The sequence below is a fragment of the Myotis davidii genome, unplaced genomic scaffold (assembly GCF_000327345.1).
Source record: "Myotis davidii unplaced genomic scaffold, ASM32734v1 scaffold622, whole genome shotgun sequence".
Lineage (NCBI taxonomy): Eukaryota > Metazoa > Chordata > Mammalia > Chiroptera > Vespertilionidae > Myotis > Myotis davidii.
Window position 1 is genome coordinate 967,920 of NW_006293532.1, and position 17,376 is coordinate 985,295.

The following is a 17,376-nucleotide window of genomic DNA, read 5'->3' on the forward strand; positions in this document are numbered from 1 at the left end:
TTTGCTAAGTTTAAAGAAGAAAATCAGGAAGGACCCCAGCTGTTGTGGCTCAGTTTGTTGGGTGTCATCCTGTGCCCTGAGGGTTTGCTGGTTTGATTCCTAGTCAAGGCACATGCTTGGGTTGCAGGCTCTATCCCCAGAGCAGGGCAAGTGGGAGGTAGTCAATCCATGTTTCTCTCTTTCTCCTTCCTTTCTCTCTAAAAATCAATAAATTTTTTAAAAAAAGTAAGGAAGAACATGACAGGTGCTTTTAAATGTTTGTAGGGGCTACCAGTGGAAGATATTAAATTTATTTTATTAATTTTTAGAGAGCAAGCTAGTTATTTCTAGGGAACATATTTTTGAACAATTGGCACCATCCAGTAGTAGAGTGGCCTAGCTTGAGAGGTGTTGAGTTCTCAGTCACCCAAGGCATTCAATCATCTAGCGATGGCCAGCTGCCTAGGATTATCAGTCCCCTTCACTAGATGGAGGAGGAATATGTTGACCTTTTAGAGTTTTCTAGCTCTAAGAGTCTTAGAGAATTCTAATAGTAACAGAGGAGAGTTAAAGGGCTTAGAATTTGGGGGAAAATACCCCAAAAGAAGTGTCAAAAATATTAACACAAATGAAGTGAGAGAATATTCAAAACTCATACAACTACCCTGCTCCACAGGGAGTTGGTTTAAATGGTGTGGCCTAGGGCCCAGACATTGGTATCTCTAAAATCTTCTCAGGTAATTCTAGTGTGCAGCGAGAGTTGAAATCGCTGATCTAGTTGAAGTATTTAGCAATGCTGTAAAATATTCTCTCCCAACTCTTCATAATCTCCAGCAATTCTCAAAATCCTGAGACTGCTAACAAAGAGGATGACATACATTCTTCTGGACAATACTAGCACCAAACTACCGAAGGGTTATGGCACAATCACAGGCTTTTCCACTGATTACACTTGTTTGACTACAGTTGTCACACCCAACAAAAATGCAAAAATGTGTATGAGAATCTTGCCCTAAATATAAAAGTTTTTTTCAACTCCCCTATTGCATGATAAATTGCAAGCCTTTGGGTAACTGTTTAAGATGCTGCCCAATATTTACTGCACATCTATCACATTGCACAGACAGCTGGTACCTAAAAGGGGAGTCACCTTTGTTTGAGACTTGTATAGAAAAATACTACGGGAATTATTAAATATTAGAGGCCTGGTGCATGAAATTCATGCACAGGTAGGGTCCGTAGGCCTGGCCAGCAATCAGGGCTGATTTGTGGGGCAACTGGCAAGGCGATTGAGGGTCTCCGCTGGCACCTATCTTAGCTGGCCTGGGGCCTGTGGGCTGGGGGCAGCTCCTGCATTGAATGTCTATGCAGTCATTCTGCATAGTGGTCAGTGTGCATCATAGAGACTGGTTGTTCTACTGGTTGTTCTGCCGTTTGGTCGATTTGCATATTAGGCTTATATTATATCGGGTTTTTTAAATGTATTTTAAGATTCAGCAGCTGCTGCAATGCATAAAAAGTTGTTCCCTCTTTGGGAGATTAGAATAATTATAAAAATTAAAATAACAACTAACATTTATTGAGCATATACTTCATGTCTGATAGAATTCTAAGCAAGCACATCACATGGATTAATCCATTTATTTGTCACAACAATCCTATGAAGTAAATGCTACTTCCTCTCTCCTTCCAGTTATACAGAGTGGAAACTGAGGTTGAGTGAATTTCACAGGGTCTTAGAACTAACAAGTGGCAGTGTTGGGACTAAAATTCAGGATGTCATAGTTTAGAACCCATGCTCTTACTGCCTTCCTCCCTCTCCCCCCCAAAATGTATCCGGTTTGGTGTCATCAGAAGAGAGTGAAAAATCATTGGACGTCATCTGGTCCAACTCTTCCTACTGTAGATGCCAAAGAGGGGTCATGACTGGCAGATCTGTCAAATGGATTATTGTAAGGTTTAGCCACTAAGCAGATAAGCAGATCAAAGAGCCCATAACATGTCTCTTTGGTCAGAGACTAGGTTATCTGCCATCTATGTCAGTGCTTTGACTTCATTCAATTAGCTCATTCCTCACATATAAGTGGAATCAAGTTTGTTTAATATTTTTAATCTTATAATTGGGACAGACCATTCAGTCACCTCTGTGATTTGATTTTTTTCCTTGTGCTGCTAAGTTATCACTACCCTAGGTTCTACATTGCTTCAGATTTAACTTTTGCTTGCTGCCAACCCACCTATTGGCTTTCTTTTGCACTTGCTTATCCTTAAAAACAAACAAAAGAAACTAGTCTTGAGAATGTCATTTTGTGATTAACACATTTATTTGAATTAATGCATCACATCCACCTGATGGTAGTTGAACATTTTTCAACGGAAGGTTTATGCACGTTCCTGTATAGAATGGCACAATATAGTTATGAATACTTCCCAAATTATTCTATGAAACTAATATAATTCCAATCAAAATTGAACTATTTGACTAGATAAAATTACCCCAACTTTCTTATAAGAGAGTCAACAGAATTGCAGCTGAGATTCTTTGGAAGAAAAACAAGGTTTAGACTAGCTGATATCTAAACATATTTTAAAATGTAATAAGTAAACAGTATGATAATGGCATGGAATAAAAAGATCAATGGAAGATTACTTTATTTCTGACTTTATTTTAGACTATTACTTTTGGATTTTCATTTACAATGGGATTTAACTGGTAAATTTGAAAATGGGAGAAGGTTTACAATCAAATTTAGGCCATATAAATGTTGATATTTTATTATTGGAGCCTTTCATTTGTTTTATTATTGGAGTCTCCTTATATTATATTTAATCTCCTGACAGAAGCTCTGATAACATATGTTGGACAATGGAGCTAGACATAATTTAGGATGGAAAATAGAGAGTTTTCAAATCCAGTAGGGGAGCCTTGGGCTTGGCTTTTATTAATGTGCTGCTTTGATCCATTTCAGAGCTTTCTGGAATCAAAATCTCAATTCCATTCAGAAAGGATACCCAAAAGAGCAGCGGCCAGTGTTGGAGAAAGCAGCCCTAACAAGGTGGAAGTAGAGTTCTCTTGATAGATCTCCTTCCTGAGAGGATAGCCACACCCATTGCTCCTAAGGACAAGCCCATGGATTTAGAAGAGTAAACCTGAGAACCTGAGCAATACGACAGAGGAATGCCTTGTCCCCTCTCCTGGGATTTTCTCCTTCCTGGCCTCTCACTTATTACACCCAGGGATGAGGGAATAACTTACCTGCTTAGTAGAGTTTAAGAGAACAAAACAAACTTGTTAGACTCAGCACTCTTTTTTTTTTTCCTCTTGAGTACTGCTACCTATAGGAGCCAGAATTTTCCTCTGAGCCTCCAGTCTGCAAGTATTAGCTGGGAAGGCAGCCCTTTGAGAGAGAAACTGCCTGGTACTGAGCAGCTGCATTGGATTGTGGGATTCAGTTAGCGGGGCCCGTTTGGCCCATTTGGCTCTCCAACTAAGTTACATTCTCTAATACACCTATCAACAATAGTAAAGGAAATATTTTGACCCCTGCTAATTATTCTTATGTTTCAATTTATTTAGAACAGAAGTAGGCAAGAGGGTACCACACACATAGTGGCTGCTTCGGACACTCCAGCAGCAGTATTTGATAAAGGTGGCTTCCTGATCTTCCAAGCTAGGTACTCTGTGTGTGTTCTGTGCAGCATTTGTTTCTTTGATGCTAACAGATGCTGTTTGTAAAAGGATTATGTGGTTAAATGCTTAATTCTAGGTAAGACAAGATAAAAAAGGTATCTTTACTGCAGAACTTTCAAAGCCTTTAGATGGAACTATGCTCTGTGGATCTTAATGAGAAAACAGAGTTTTCAGCATTTCATAAATATGCATTTCTGAATTTTTTTCCTTCCAGAATCCTGAAGTTTTAGTGCTTCATGGAATAGGGAATGCTGAATAAATCCATAGATACTGTTGGGTCAATTGGCAGTTTGCAAAGAAAAACCAAAATAGAAAGAAATTACTACCTATGAAGCATATGAAACTAAATTACAGATAAAATTTTCAAAGCAAGAAATAAAAAAATTAAATATTTGTGAATATGAAATCTCAGAACAGGAAACATTTTCCAAAAAGTATGGCAAAGAAAGAACATTTACCATAAGTGTGTGTGTGTGTGTGTGTGTGTGTGTGTATGTGTGTGGCGGGAGGGGTGTGGCGGGGAGAAGCAAGTAGCAAGCTGGGAAAGATATTTTTAAGAATATGTGAAAATGGTTTAATATGTAGTAACTCTCACTAGTAAACAATTAAAAGATGAATATCTCAGGAGTAAAATGAGAGATGGATATATCAATAACTATAAGAGACAATAACTGAAAATAAAAAAATAAAGAAAAAATAAACAGTAAATAAAATAAAAAAAGAATTTAAAAAGTAAATTAAAAGTGATAATATCTGATCTCTTCGATAGTTAAAATTACAAGCAAAAATAATAGTGAGATCATTTTTTAAACTAAAAAAGAAACTTCACTCATCTTTTCCATATTGTTGGTTCTGACAATGTAAACTGGTGAGTGTAACTTTTCCAGGAAGCAACTTGACAACATGTTCAACATTCTTTAAAATGTTTATAATTTTTGACTCAGCAATTCCACCCTTAGTAATTTATTCTAAAAAAAAGATCACAGATGCTTGAAAAGATTTATATTCAAGCATAGCCACTTTATTATTGCTTATAATCACAAAAATGGATATACCCTTAATGTACTATAATAAATATGACAAATTCATGAGCTGGAATATTATGCAGTCATTAAAAATTATGTTGTACAAGAATATTTAATGATGCCAGTAAATAATAATGATATAGGAAGTGAAGAAGCATGTTTTAAGGACACAAGTGCAATATATTCCCAATTTATTAGAAAATATGTAAAGAATACATATCTGAATAGTGGTTCTATCTGAATAGGTAGAGTTATGTGCAAATGTTTACTATATTTTCAAAATTTTCTGCAATTAAAACACATTGCTTTTTGCAATCGGGTTAATTTCAAAAGGATTATACTAGCAAAGATTGAATTTTGCAAAGAAGAAATATGCAGGCATGCCTTATTAAAATATCATAACTAGTGAAGCTTTAGCCTAATAAGTTTTTATTTCTTTTTTTTTTACATTTATTTATCTGAGGGAGAGAAAAATGTCATTCTTGTAACTTTTCTATAGGATTTTTTTTTTTTAATGCTAGGGGTCATGACTTCACTGCGAAACTTTAAAAACTTTACAGACACTGAAATCACTGTCATTTTTCGTACAGATTCTTTCAACAGTCACCATGGATTGGCATGATCTGAATGGGAGAGGCTTTTGGGGTGATTTTTGAACCGTGACAATTACCCATCGTCAGGCTACAAGCATGCAAAACCAGAAGTCAAACCATTTTCTGGTGTGAACAGGTTCCACAAATTCAGACTTCCCAAGTCATCCAGAAAGTCCACATGTTACAGCCAATTCAACTAGCACAGCCATCAGCACCCGCAAGCTGCATCTAAACTACCCACAGTATCCGAACATCTCTACGACAATCAGATCTGTTTACTCAGAACCTAGGGATGAAGGGTTAGTGGAAAGGAGAAGAAAATTGTCCCACTCGGATAACTCCTACAACATAACAGCAAGGGCAAGACCTTTGATAGCTTGAAAAAGATTGTGATGGATCCAAACTGGAAATGCTTTTCTCGGTTTATCTGGTATTCTCCTATTTTGTTCGGCGAGGCCATGCCATTTATGGCTGCTTCTGTCTCTTGGAAAGCACACCCACAGAAATTACATTTTATGCACTGACAGGGATGCTTTCAAAAGCTCAGAGTCAGTTCTTCAATCATTCCACTTTCTTAGCTGTGATTAAAAACACGTGTCCCCTAATTAAGCTAATGAGAAATTGTTAATTGGCACAAAGCCCCCCTCTGTGCACACTTGTTAGTGTCACCGTCACATTGACAGGAGAAATGATCAGAATCAAGGGCACAGCTTTCTTAAGTGACTTTCACATTGGGCTCAAGGACAGGAACTCTACTATTTTGGGATGTGGGGGCTGCCCATTCCAGGACGTGCCTGGAAGAAGAAAGAACGCCATTTTTCTGTTGATTTTCTAGAGAAGCAGAGGGAAAAGATGCAGTAAGACAACAAAGAAGATTTTTCTTCTTCTTCATAGAAATGATAATATTCCACCCACTGACCTTTTTTCTGTGTAACAATGACTCTGTGTAGATAAGCCACAGCCACACAAGAATGCATCCCTCTGAAGGACCTGCAGGAAGGAGCTTTTCTTAGTTATTTAGTTGACTGTTGGCTCATCTACTTTCCTCGTGGCCTCTAATGAGCATATCACTGTTGGACCTTATCTTGTCCCCACGGCTTCTTGTGGATGGGAGGGGTATGCTTTGTCAGAAGAAGCACGTGCATTGATGAGATCATTTTCATATTTTTCTACAATTTCCATTTTGGCAATATCAGAACTTTTTACTTGTCTAGTTTGTCCCTAGCTTTTCCTGTGCACCTTTGCACACAAAAAAATAATAAATTCTCAGTCTTGCAAAATTTGAAGATGAACAACTGTCCTACAATTGGAGGTTGGGGCAGGATTTATGGAGTATTCTCAAGAGAAAGTTAAGCAAAACTTCAGGCCACAAGTAAGGACTGAAAGTACATGAACTTAACTTTTAGTTCAGAGTCTTTAGTTCCAGAAGATGGAACATTCTACTTTAAGTAAGTCCAAACTCAGGCCTTGGGTGATCCTTTCAGAAGGGGACCAGCTTGAGGCCAAGGTGACTCAGGTTATCAACAAAGCTCTGAAAACACCTAAGAGAAGTCATGCCTGGGGGTGAGATCTGATGCCCACTTCTGAAAGTTCGCTAATATATGAATCATTTGTGGGGCATAGAGGTGGGGATGCTCTGATGATCTGGAGTCCCCTTTGTCCATCATTACCTGAAGCCAGGTGCTTAGCAGTCTTGTTGATCATCTCAGGGAGAAAAGAACACTGCAGCCTTGGAGTCACTGCTGGAACCCTGAGGTGGCAATGCAGCAAGCTGGCACCTTGGCTAGGTGTGCGGGGCCACTCTGCAGGCAGCAGTTCTGATGAGAAAGGGGGAGGCCTATTAAGGAGAAAGCGGTCTAGGCATCAGAACTAAGGGGCACTGGCCATGTGGTAGTTGTTGGTAGTGTCTTCCCTTCACCTAATACCGTTGACTCTGTGTAAGTCCAGAGAGATGATTTGATGTGGGCTCTGAGAATAGTAGAGGGGAGGGAGGTAGGAGGACATGAAGCATTCTCAGAGTCCTCAGCTAAGAAGGGCTGACAGTAAATGGAGGAAAAAGGCATTGTCCCGATACCTGCAAGGCTCGGCCTTGGTTGGGGAGGCATGCTCTGGCACAGATGCTGGCATTCCACAATGTGCACCTGCATCTGCAACAGCAGGGAAGCAGCCCGCAGAGCTGAGGACCTTGACAAGGGGCCCAGGTGCAAGAGAGGAAGAGCACTGAGGCCACTGTGTGGTGGCTGGAGCGACCAGGGAGCCTGCATTGCCAGACAAACCTGGAGGGCACTGCAGGAAGCAGATGCCCGAATGTGTGTCTACATGACTGGGAGGCCTGGGGCGATGGGAGCCACACCCTCCCATGGGGTATGGTGGTGCCTGTGGAGGGTTTCAGGGAAGTCTTGATGTGCGGTGAGTAGGGAGGAGGGGTGCAGGAATTGGAGGCACCATCATATGACTGGAGACTTAAGCCTGAAAGACCTTTAAGTGCACCTGAGGTGGTATTATTTCAACCTACTCGTGTTTTTCTTATAATCTCACCTGGGAACTATAAGCACAAAATTCAATCAGGGGAGCATCCATTAGCTTCTGTCTGGTGCATAAAGAGAAAAGATAAGAACCTACCAGAATGTGCCTCTTGAGGATCAGCTGGTTGTTTAGGGCAGGAGGGGGGGGAGAAGGAAGAGATTGAATTTGCAGGAATGAACAGGATGGCAGCAGGTTCTTGTCAGACTCTCTTCCACCTCCTGCCCCCAGGATTTTGCTGTTTAATAGAAGAGTTCTATCCTATGGCCAGAAGGCAGGGATGAATATTTTAGGATATTCCTAGTTTTGAAAATCAGTGAATCTGTTTATTTGAGCTAAAAGTGCTTAGTTCAATCAAATAACAATGGAATGGGGACGAAATAGGTCATGTTTGGGGATTCATCTGAAGTAATCCCTTTCTTTTAACCCACTGCTTTTCAGAGGGACAGGGATGAGATGAAATGATGCATGTGAAAATGTTTTGTAGACTCTAAAGCTCTCAGAAAATAGGCTGAAATCTGCCGAAAGTGGCAGAACAATCAATTTTGAAAGTAAGGACGATATGCCAAGATTTGGTTAGTTTTAAAATCCAGTGCATTCATCCCAACTCTGTCCCTACAAACAGAGCCGGTGGCCATGGCTTTGGTGTCCACAGGTGTGTCTGGCCTGGCAGAGAGAAACAAGTTGATTATGCTCCAAACATACACCAATTTGCCTATTTTTTAAAAAATTAAAACAAAGGGCTTGAGGTAGGTTCAAGATGAGTTTTTTTATGGACACTCACTTTAGCCCATTCTTCAAAATAATGAAGACCTTATAGTTCCCATTGAATCTGTTCCAAATTTAAGAGTTGCCTATTTCTGTCTGAATATTCTTAGTTCCTTTCATAAGGATCAAACCTTCCAAGAGGGGATGCAGGAGGCCCAGGTCTAAGTTTCTGTCTTCTTCACTCACCCTTTAAATCCTGCTTGCTTCTTATTGCTCTTTGCCACCTCTAGACCACGAGTATCTGGGCCTTCTCTCTGGTTACCATACCCACCCATGGACACTGTCTTCGGGGTAGCTCTTAGTTTTAAGCTCTGCTCTTAAGGGTCTGTACCATATCACTTCTGTGTCCACTGTAGACCCTGGAACCCCAGACTAATCAGAGGCTGAGGTGGTGTATTGGCATGGAAACAGACTTGGCACAATTCCACTCTTCTGTTCCAATGTCCAACAATAGTAGGTAGAGAAGCTCCACTCTGTATCCTAAGTCAAGGGCAAGTTCAGGATATAGACATCTCTACCTCAGCCACTTTGTTCAAGGTGCGATGATCATCACTGGACCCAGATGATAGAATGTAGAGGTGAGACATGAGCATTAAGGGAAAGTGGCCAAGGCAGGATATTTCATACAATGTCCTTGACTCCTGATGCCTCTTGTTAAAGCCAGGGGAATCCCAGCCATCACACACCCATGTCCCAGGAGAAGCTGGCTTCTGTGGGCCGCCAGGAACCTGCCCCCTCCCCATGCTGAAGCAACCTTTACTTCCAATCTTTCAAAATTTTGACCTAGGAATAGATATAATATTTATCCTTTCCAAAAATATATATTGAGCATGTATTGTGCCATAGGCACCATTCTAGAAATTAAGAATAAATTAATGAACAAAACAGACAAAAATCCTGCCTTCTGAATACATGCAGGTCAGGGAAGACAGAATGAGTTAAGTGTATAGAATGCTAGACTGTGATCAGAGCTATGGAGAAAATTAAGTATTTAAAGTGGACAGAGAATGCTGACATGGTCATTGAAGATTTAAGCAGGATAATCGAGAAAGTATTGCTCAGGAGGTGATGTTGGGCAGACTTGAAGGAGGTGAGTGATGAGGGTATCTGGAGAGTGTTCTAAGCATAGGGAAGGGTGATAGCAAAAACCCAGAGGTGGAGACAGCCCTTCCATTCCCCAGCAACAGCTGCAGGAGGACAGGGCGCCTGAATCCCAGTGCACATAGGCGTGTGTTGCACATGCAGGACGTGCAAGGAGAGATCTGGGCAGGCGGTTGTGACAGTGGGAGACCCCATGAGTTATCTTGGGATCTGCTGTGAAGAATGAACAGAAGGAAGGAGTGGAGGCTGGAGGCAAGAGTAGGGACAGAGAGACTAGGTCAGGACTACTGGAGTAATATGGGTGAAAGATGAGGGTGGTTTGACCACACATGGGGTGATAGTAGAAGAGATGATAAAAGTGGATTGATTTTAAGTATATTTAAAAAGTGAGCCAACAGGATTTGCTGCTGGACTGGATAAGGGGTATCAGAAAGAGAGGACCTCGTTGCTTATTCTCCCTTGGAGTCGTGGGGTCTCTGGCCAGTTTAGAACAGATCCCAGCCTTGTCCTACACACAGAGTAAGACAGGACTCTTGTGGCCCCTGGCAAAGGCCAGGGGTTCAGAGCTTCTCAACCTGTGGGTCGAAACCCCTTTGGGGGTTGAATGACCCCTTCACAGGGGTCGCCTAAGGCCATCGGAAAACACATATATAATTACATATTGTTTTTGTGATTAATCACTATGCTTTAATTATGTTCAATTTGTAACAAGGAAATTGGGGGTCACCACAACATGAGGAACTGTATTAAAGGGTCACGGCATGAGGAAGGTTGAGAACCACTGGGTTAGGTGCTAAGTCACTGGATAGAAACACATTAAATTAAAAGTCATAAAGGATTATCTTCCATCCTGGGCCTAAAAAAGTATGACTTCTTTCATGTGTTGTCGGTTGTATTATCAGAAGAAACCCTCATGCCCAGTTTACGAATGACTCCAGGTAACAGGAGCCCTTAGGGCAGCGTTTCTCAACCTGTGGGTCGCGACCCCTTTGGCGGTCGAACGACCCTTTCACAGGGATCGCCTAAGACCATCCTGTATATCAGATATTTACATGACGATTCATAACAGTAGCAACATTACAGTTATGAAGTAGCAACAAAAATAATTTTATGGTTGGGTCACAACATGAGGAACTGTATTAAAGGGCCAGGAGGTTAAGAACCACTGCCTTAGGGGTTACAATATCCTGCCTGTCTTCCCCTGCCCCCTTCTTTATTCTGTGTACCCTAGGAATCTTAAGTTATTCTTTTTCTAAAGCAAGAGTGTTTATGGTCTTCCCTGCACAGGGTAGAAAATTGTTTTATTAAAGTACACATAAAGGAGGCTAAGTTAATAAAAGAGAGAGTTGGGGGGAAAGGGGTGCCAGGGAGCCACCGCTTCAGGAGGAGCAGGCTGTAAATGTGTTAAGTAGCCCAGTCTATCCTCAGACCCCTCCCCAAGCAGCTGTCACTGCAGTATTTTTGCTTGCGTCAGCGTTTTTCCAGCACATCTTTCTTTCTCACAGGTAGTTTTGAAACCTAATTTCAAACTGTTTGGACGAGATGCCAGCCCTTGACTGGAGCCGGCACCTGCAATCTGGCATTCTGTCCTGGCCAGCTCAGCTGTGATCTGCAAATAAATAAATAAGTCACGGAGGGTCTGCACCGGGGCAGTGGAAACAGGTGTTTGCTGAAGCTGCACGTTGCTCCTGCACAAACTCTTTGCTGGGGGAGATTCGGCTTTGCCAGCCCCACCCCAGGAGAGACGGCACAGTTGCCTTCAGGCACCCAAAGTGAGACACTTCTCGGGGGTAAAAAATGCTGTGCCTTGAAACTAGCTTCCCTGTCTTTTCTGCTGTAAACTGTGAACAGGAGGTTCTCACTGCAGTTGTGGGCGAGCCCTGCTTCTGACACTCCTTGGCAGGCACCACCCCATTCTTCCGTCCACCCCTGCACCAGCTCCCTACTCAATGAGTGGGAACCTGTAAGGCCCTTGAATGGATAACCACCACCACACTCCACTGTGATGTGTCGCCACAATGCAACGGGGACCGGCAGGGCAGAAGCAGCTAGGAGATGTGACCTTTCTCTCTGCCAAGCAAAGATTTTTACAAAGCGCTGAGAAGGGGGCGGGAGAAGGGGAGACAGTTCAGATTTCTGAAGTGTTTGAGCAGCTGTAAGCTTATGCATATGAATAGAGAATGCCTGTATGAAGCCACCAAGCCCAGAGCAAAAGGCCATTTGACTACACCAAAGGGAAGAGGAAAGGCAAGGGGCGGGGGCGGGCTGGGGAGGAGAATAAAGGCAGTATTAAAATGGTGAATAACAGCATTCAGAGGTTATCACCAGAGTTGAAATGAAATATGAGGTTCTCACTTTCATTCTGTCTTAAGCCTCAGGCCCTGCTGATGTGGTTTATTAAACAGCTGTCACCATCCAGGCCCCTGAGGCAGATGCACTCAATAGGGTGTGAAGGCAAATTCCAGTAGAGGCACAGACAGCAACTGGTTTCGCCGCAGGCTCCCCCACTGCAAGTCTCTTCCCATCCTCTGGCCCCCTGCTAAAAGGAAATAGAAAGGAAAGATGGGGAAAGGCCAAAGAAATGAGCAAAAAAACAGGAGAAGTAAATTAACAGAGAAAGAATACTGTTGTAAAATATGCTAGTTCTTTTCTCCCCGTCATTAGTTAAAAAGTAGCTGGTGAGCCAAGTAATTTACACACTGTGAAATACCCAAAGAGAGACCAGGCAGGGCCTGCCCTCGGGGGGACTTGGAATCCAAGGTGACGTTAGAATTGAAGGATGAGTCGCTGGCCATGACAGAGCGTGGAGAAAGCTGTTCCGGGGCAGAGAGTAGAGAGGCATGCGAATCTTAGCCATCCTGTGACTTGGGCACAAGATATTTAACAAGGAATGGCAAGATGGGACCTAGGAAAAGAGGTTTGGGCAAAATGGAGAGGACCCCTAAATGCCATCCTGTGGCTTTGGGATGTGATCCTAGAGGAAAAGTGAATTTTTAAAAAATATATTTTTATTGCCTTCAGAGATGAAGGGAGAGGGAGAGAGAGAGATAGATAGAAACATCAATAATGAGAAAGAATCATTGATCAGCTTGCCTCCTGTGTGCCCCCACTGGGAACAGAGCCCACAACCCAGGTATATGCCCTGACCGGAAATCAAACCGTGACCTTCTGGTTCATAGGTAAATGTTCAACCACTGAGCCATGCCAGCCGAATGGGCAGAGGAAAAAGCAAATTCCTGAAGGGTTTTAATCATGAGGCAATCGGATTAGCATTTTAGAAGGACTTTGTCAGGTGCTGGGGGGAGGACCAGTTGACCAGAGGCAAGACTGAAGACGGGGGCCCATCAGGAGTCCAGGTGAGGGATGGTGCCATGCTCTGCAGGAGAGATGGAGCCTGTGCCTCCTAGCCCACTTGGCACTCCCTGGCCTGTACTTGGTCAGTGGACAGTGTCCCAGGAGGAGCAGGTAACAAGAGTAGACATGATCCTCTGGAAGGGGAGTGTTTCTGAAACTGTAGCCGGCGCCATCCACACCTGGCTGGTTGTAGAGTCAGAGCAACTTTCTCCAGGTGCCAACCAGCCCACTCAGAGCAGCATTCGGAGGAACTGATTCCCACCTTCAGGCCAGGTAGTAGTTACCTACGTCCTAAAATTCCTTAAAATAGCACGGCCTTTACTTCTATTCACAAGCAGAGTTAGCAATTTCTTGTGATGCTATGCTATTTAATTGTTAATTACATCATTATTTTATTAGACAGAAATGAGAAACACTTGTTATGCTGTAACATTTTTGAATGCCAGAGGGAAAAGAAATTGGATCGTTAACTTTTTTTTCAATAAAAAGAAATAAGATACCTTAAATTAGCCTATTTTTTGCCTTACAACCTTTTTTTTCCCCCTCTCAGCAAGTGCTGCAGGATAAAGTAATTGTGTAATTAGGAATAAATGGCTTCCAAAGTGATATCTTATTTTGTTCTAAAAAGGTATAAACGTTCTGTATCCCTTTTTAAAAGTGCCCAATTTGCACTAAAAAAGAAGCAAGAAATATAATTCTGGAATAATTGCATTTAATAAGTTTGGTGACTAAGATTGTCTCATTGGTGTGGTTTGCATATTTCCTGAACAATGTTCCGCGTGTTTCAGGAACTATGTAGACATAGGATGAACCATCTCCCTCCAGTCCGGGTTTGATTTTCCTTGCCCACTGTGGGTTATTATCATCCACAGAGTAGCTTTTTGTCTTCTTCTGTGCAGATCATGGAAGGACTAGAGAAAGAGTTAATGGCTGTAGGTGTGTTCTTTTTTTCTCTTTATGATGGCTTCACCTTATAAAAACAAAATTTTGTGGCTGTTTTGTTTTAATGGTGGCTTAACAGCTACTGAACCCTGGCATTCTCTCACATTTGCTTAATAAATTAGCATTCCGATTCTGGTTGACTTGTTGTGGGGGCGGGGGGGCGGGCACTAAGTTTACATGCCAAGGAAAGGAGAGAAGAGTGATGGGCACAGAGCTTAGGGAGAGGTGGGAAAGGCAATTACAATTTATCAGACAGTCACTTCCAGAAGTTCATTTTTCCTTCCAAAGCAAGGACTGGTTCATAAGAGTAACCCATCGTAGGGGTAATCCTCTTTACTTTTCTAGACACCAACTGATATATTGGACCCTAACATGGTCCTGTGACTTAGACGGGCAATGACTATGTCCACTCGCCAGGAGGGCACCGTTAGGAGCACTCTTCAGTCCTCCTGCCAGTTTTTCCATCTGGATAAAAGGAGCATTATCCCAAATGGATCCATCTTTCCCAGGGGTATTGGAATGAGAAAACGACATAACAGATGTGAATGCACTTAGAATGTAAAAGCAATACATAAATGTTAAGAGATTCTTAGTTTTTATTACAAAGATCCATCTAGTCCTGCCACATTATGACAGCCTAAGCCCTATTAGCTACATACATTATAATAATCTATTATTGGCAGAATCAGCCTTGGGTGGTAGCAGCTGGCCTTGATGATTACCATGGAAATCTGTTGGAGATATGACAGATGAAATATGGCTGAAAGGAAATGAGACTGGTTAGTATGTGTTACCTGTGGAAACTAGTCTTGGTTCTGTCCCAGCACTGTGAATTACTCCAAAAGAATCTGTGTCTCAATTCTAGCCCAGTCACACTGAACAAAACAGTAGGCTTGAGGGCCCAAGTCCTGCTTCCTAGACCCAGCTGTCCCACTTACTAATTGGGCAAGATCTGCCTGTTAAAGACTCACTGAAATAATTCTTTTAGTAGGCCCAGTTATGCCATAAGTGAATTGGTGAATCGTGTTGGTAAATGCTAGGCTCACAATTGTTTTATTTTAGGTGGGAAAATAGACTGAAACTTAGGGTTCTCATTCATCATTCATTCATTCATTCTTCATCAAATGTAAACACTGAACATTTAGTATGTACCAGCCCACAGTTCCAGGCACTAAGGATAGCATCGAGAACATAAATGGAAAAAGTCCTATACCTCTTGGGATTACATTTCAGTGAAGGACAGTGATTAATCTTCTGTGGTTGTTATAGTAAATTATCACAAACAGACTGTTTAAAACAACCGAAATGTATTTTCTCATAGTTCTGGAAGCCAGAAGTCCGAAGTCAAGGTGTGACACTCCCTTTATTCTGGCCTCTTTGAATTTCCAGTGGCTGCTGGCATTCCTTGCTTTGTGGCCATGTCATTCTAACCTTCAGGCCACCATCTTCAAGTCTGTTCCTGCACTGTCTTCTCCTGGTTTCTTCTATATGTGCCAAATCTCCCTCTACCTCCCTTGTATACATGGCATTGCATTGCAGATTCATTCTGAGAATCTAAAGAAATCTCCCCAAGTCAAAGTCCTTAATCACACCTGCAAAGACATTTTCTTTCTTCCATATAAGGTACATTTTCAGATTCTAGGGGCTAGAATGTGACTCTATGTTGGGAGCCATCGTTCTGCCTATCAGAGTGATAGTTAATGGAGAGCCAAGTAGGTGTACAATATGTCAGGTGGTGCTGGGTGCTAGAGAAGGGTAATCGTAATTGGTGTGTTGGAGTGGGTGTGGGGTTTACTGTTTAGATTACGTGTCAGACAGGCCTCACTAATATGCTGAAATGCTGATTAGAGCAGGAAACTGAAGGAAAGGAGGAAGCGAGCTTTGCAAAGGGGTGAAGGAAGCATCTCTCAGGCCAGAGGTGGGGAATGTCTGGCCCGTAGGCTGTATCATTTGGTCTGGGCCTGCCAAGGAAACCACAGGTGGGACTCACAATGACTCTAGGAGCTTTGTTCATAGCAACGTAATTTTTAAGTTGATGATTTTGTATGGCCCATGAATGATGTTATAAATATCCAACAGGCCCTTGGCAGAAAAAAAGGTTCTCCACCCATTTTAGGCAAAGATACCACTACCAAGACATGTTGTTTCCCTCACTTGCGGCCTGGTTTCCTATTAACTACATCCTCTTGGTCATTCTGAGCTATTGTTGAGCTTCTGCTGTAATTTCTTTGAGGGACCCAGGCCTGGGACCCCCAAGAAGACCAGCCAGGTGGCCAGAGGACCACTGGAGCGCAAAAATGTCACCACCCCTCCACTCCCTACTCAGAAGCTCAGAGGTAGCTGATGTTATCGCCCTTCCAACTGCCTGCTTAAACTACTGACCCCCATGCCCAGGCGATCAAGGTGTGACCACTACATGACCTTCCTCGGGTGGTGGTAAGGAGCAGCCACCACCTTGCCTCCACAGCGCAGGCTCCAACAGAGTTACCAGGCATCAGAGCCGGGAAAGGAGTCACTGGACCCTGAAATGGAAAGTTCCACAAGCCTGCCTTTTTCAAAACACCTGTCTGTCCAGGCAAGCCCACTTTGTCCCCAGCTTATAAAAGCAGGCGAGCAGAGCCAGCCCCCAAGCCAGTTCAGAGGTCCTGTCTTTCCTCTGTGCTGCCTTCCTTGTGTTTGAGCATAAGCCTAATAAACTCTGGAAATTTCTCTGGGATTTCCTCTCCATTTCTATCTTGGGGAACCCAAGAGCCCCAATAGCAGTAACATCTTGATCAGACAATATTCTCAATCGGGATGAACCTGGAGCACCCAGAGTTACAGATTGGATGTGCATTTCAATGAAGGACAGTGTATTAATCTCCTGTGGTTGCTATAGTAAATTATCACAAACTCATGAAAATGGCCATGGGATCCTCTGTCCTCTGGTGTTTCCGCCAACTTCTGACATAGGGGAAACTTAAAATTTGACACATGCTCATCATCAGCTTCCTTTATGCAAGAACTATATATTTTTTAGGGTTTCCAAATATGTTTGTTCTCTTTCTCCTCTTTCTTCCCTTTTCTCAATCTCTCTTACGCTTAAGAAATCAGAAACATTAAAAAAATTTTGCCTAGATTTCAAAGGAATACTCAAAATATTTCTAGTTTATGTTGAAAATAGTTCAATTGTTTCCCCTTGATTCCATTGACCTCCCTTGGGGTCTTGAATGAATGTCAGTACTTCTGAAGGCAGCTGTCTCACTCTTCCGAAACTGGAAAGCCAGTCACCAGTTAGGGAATGTCTCACTGTCCTCTACCTAACCCAGTGGTCAGAAAACTGTGGCTCCCGAGCCACATGCGGCTCTTTGGCCCCTTGAGTGTAGTTCTTCCACAAAATACCAAGTGTGGGTGCGCACAT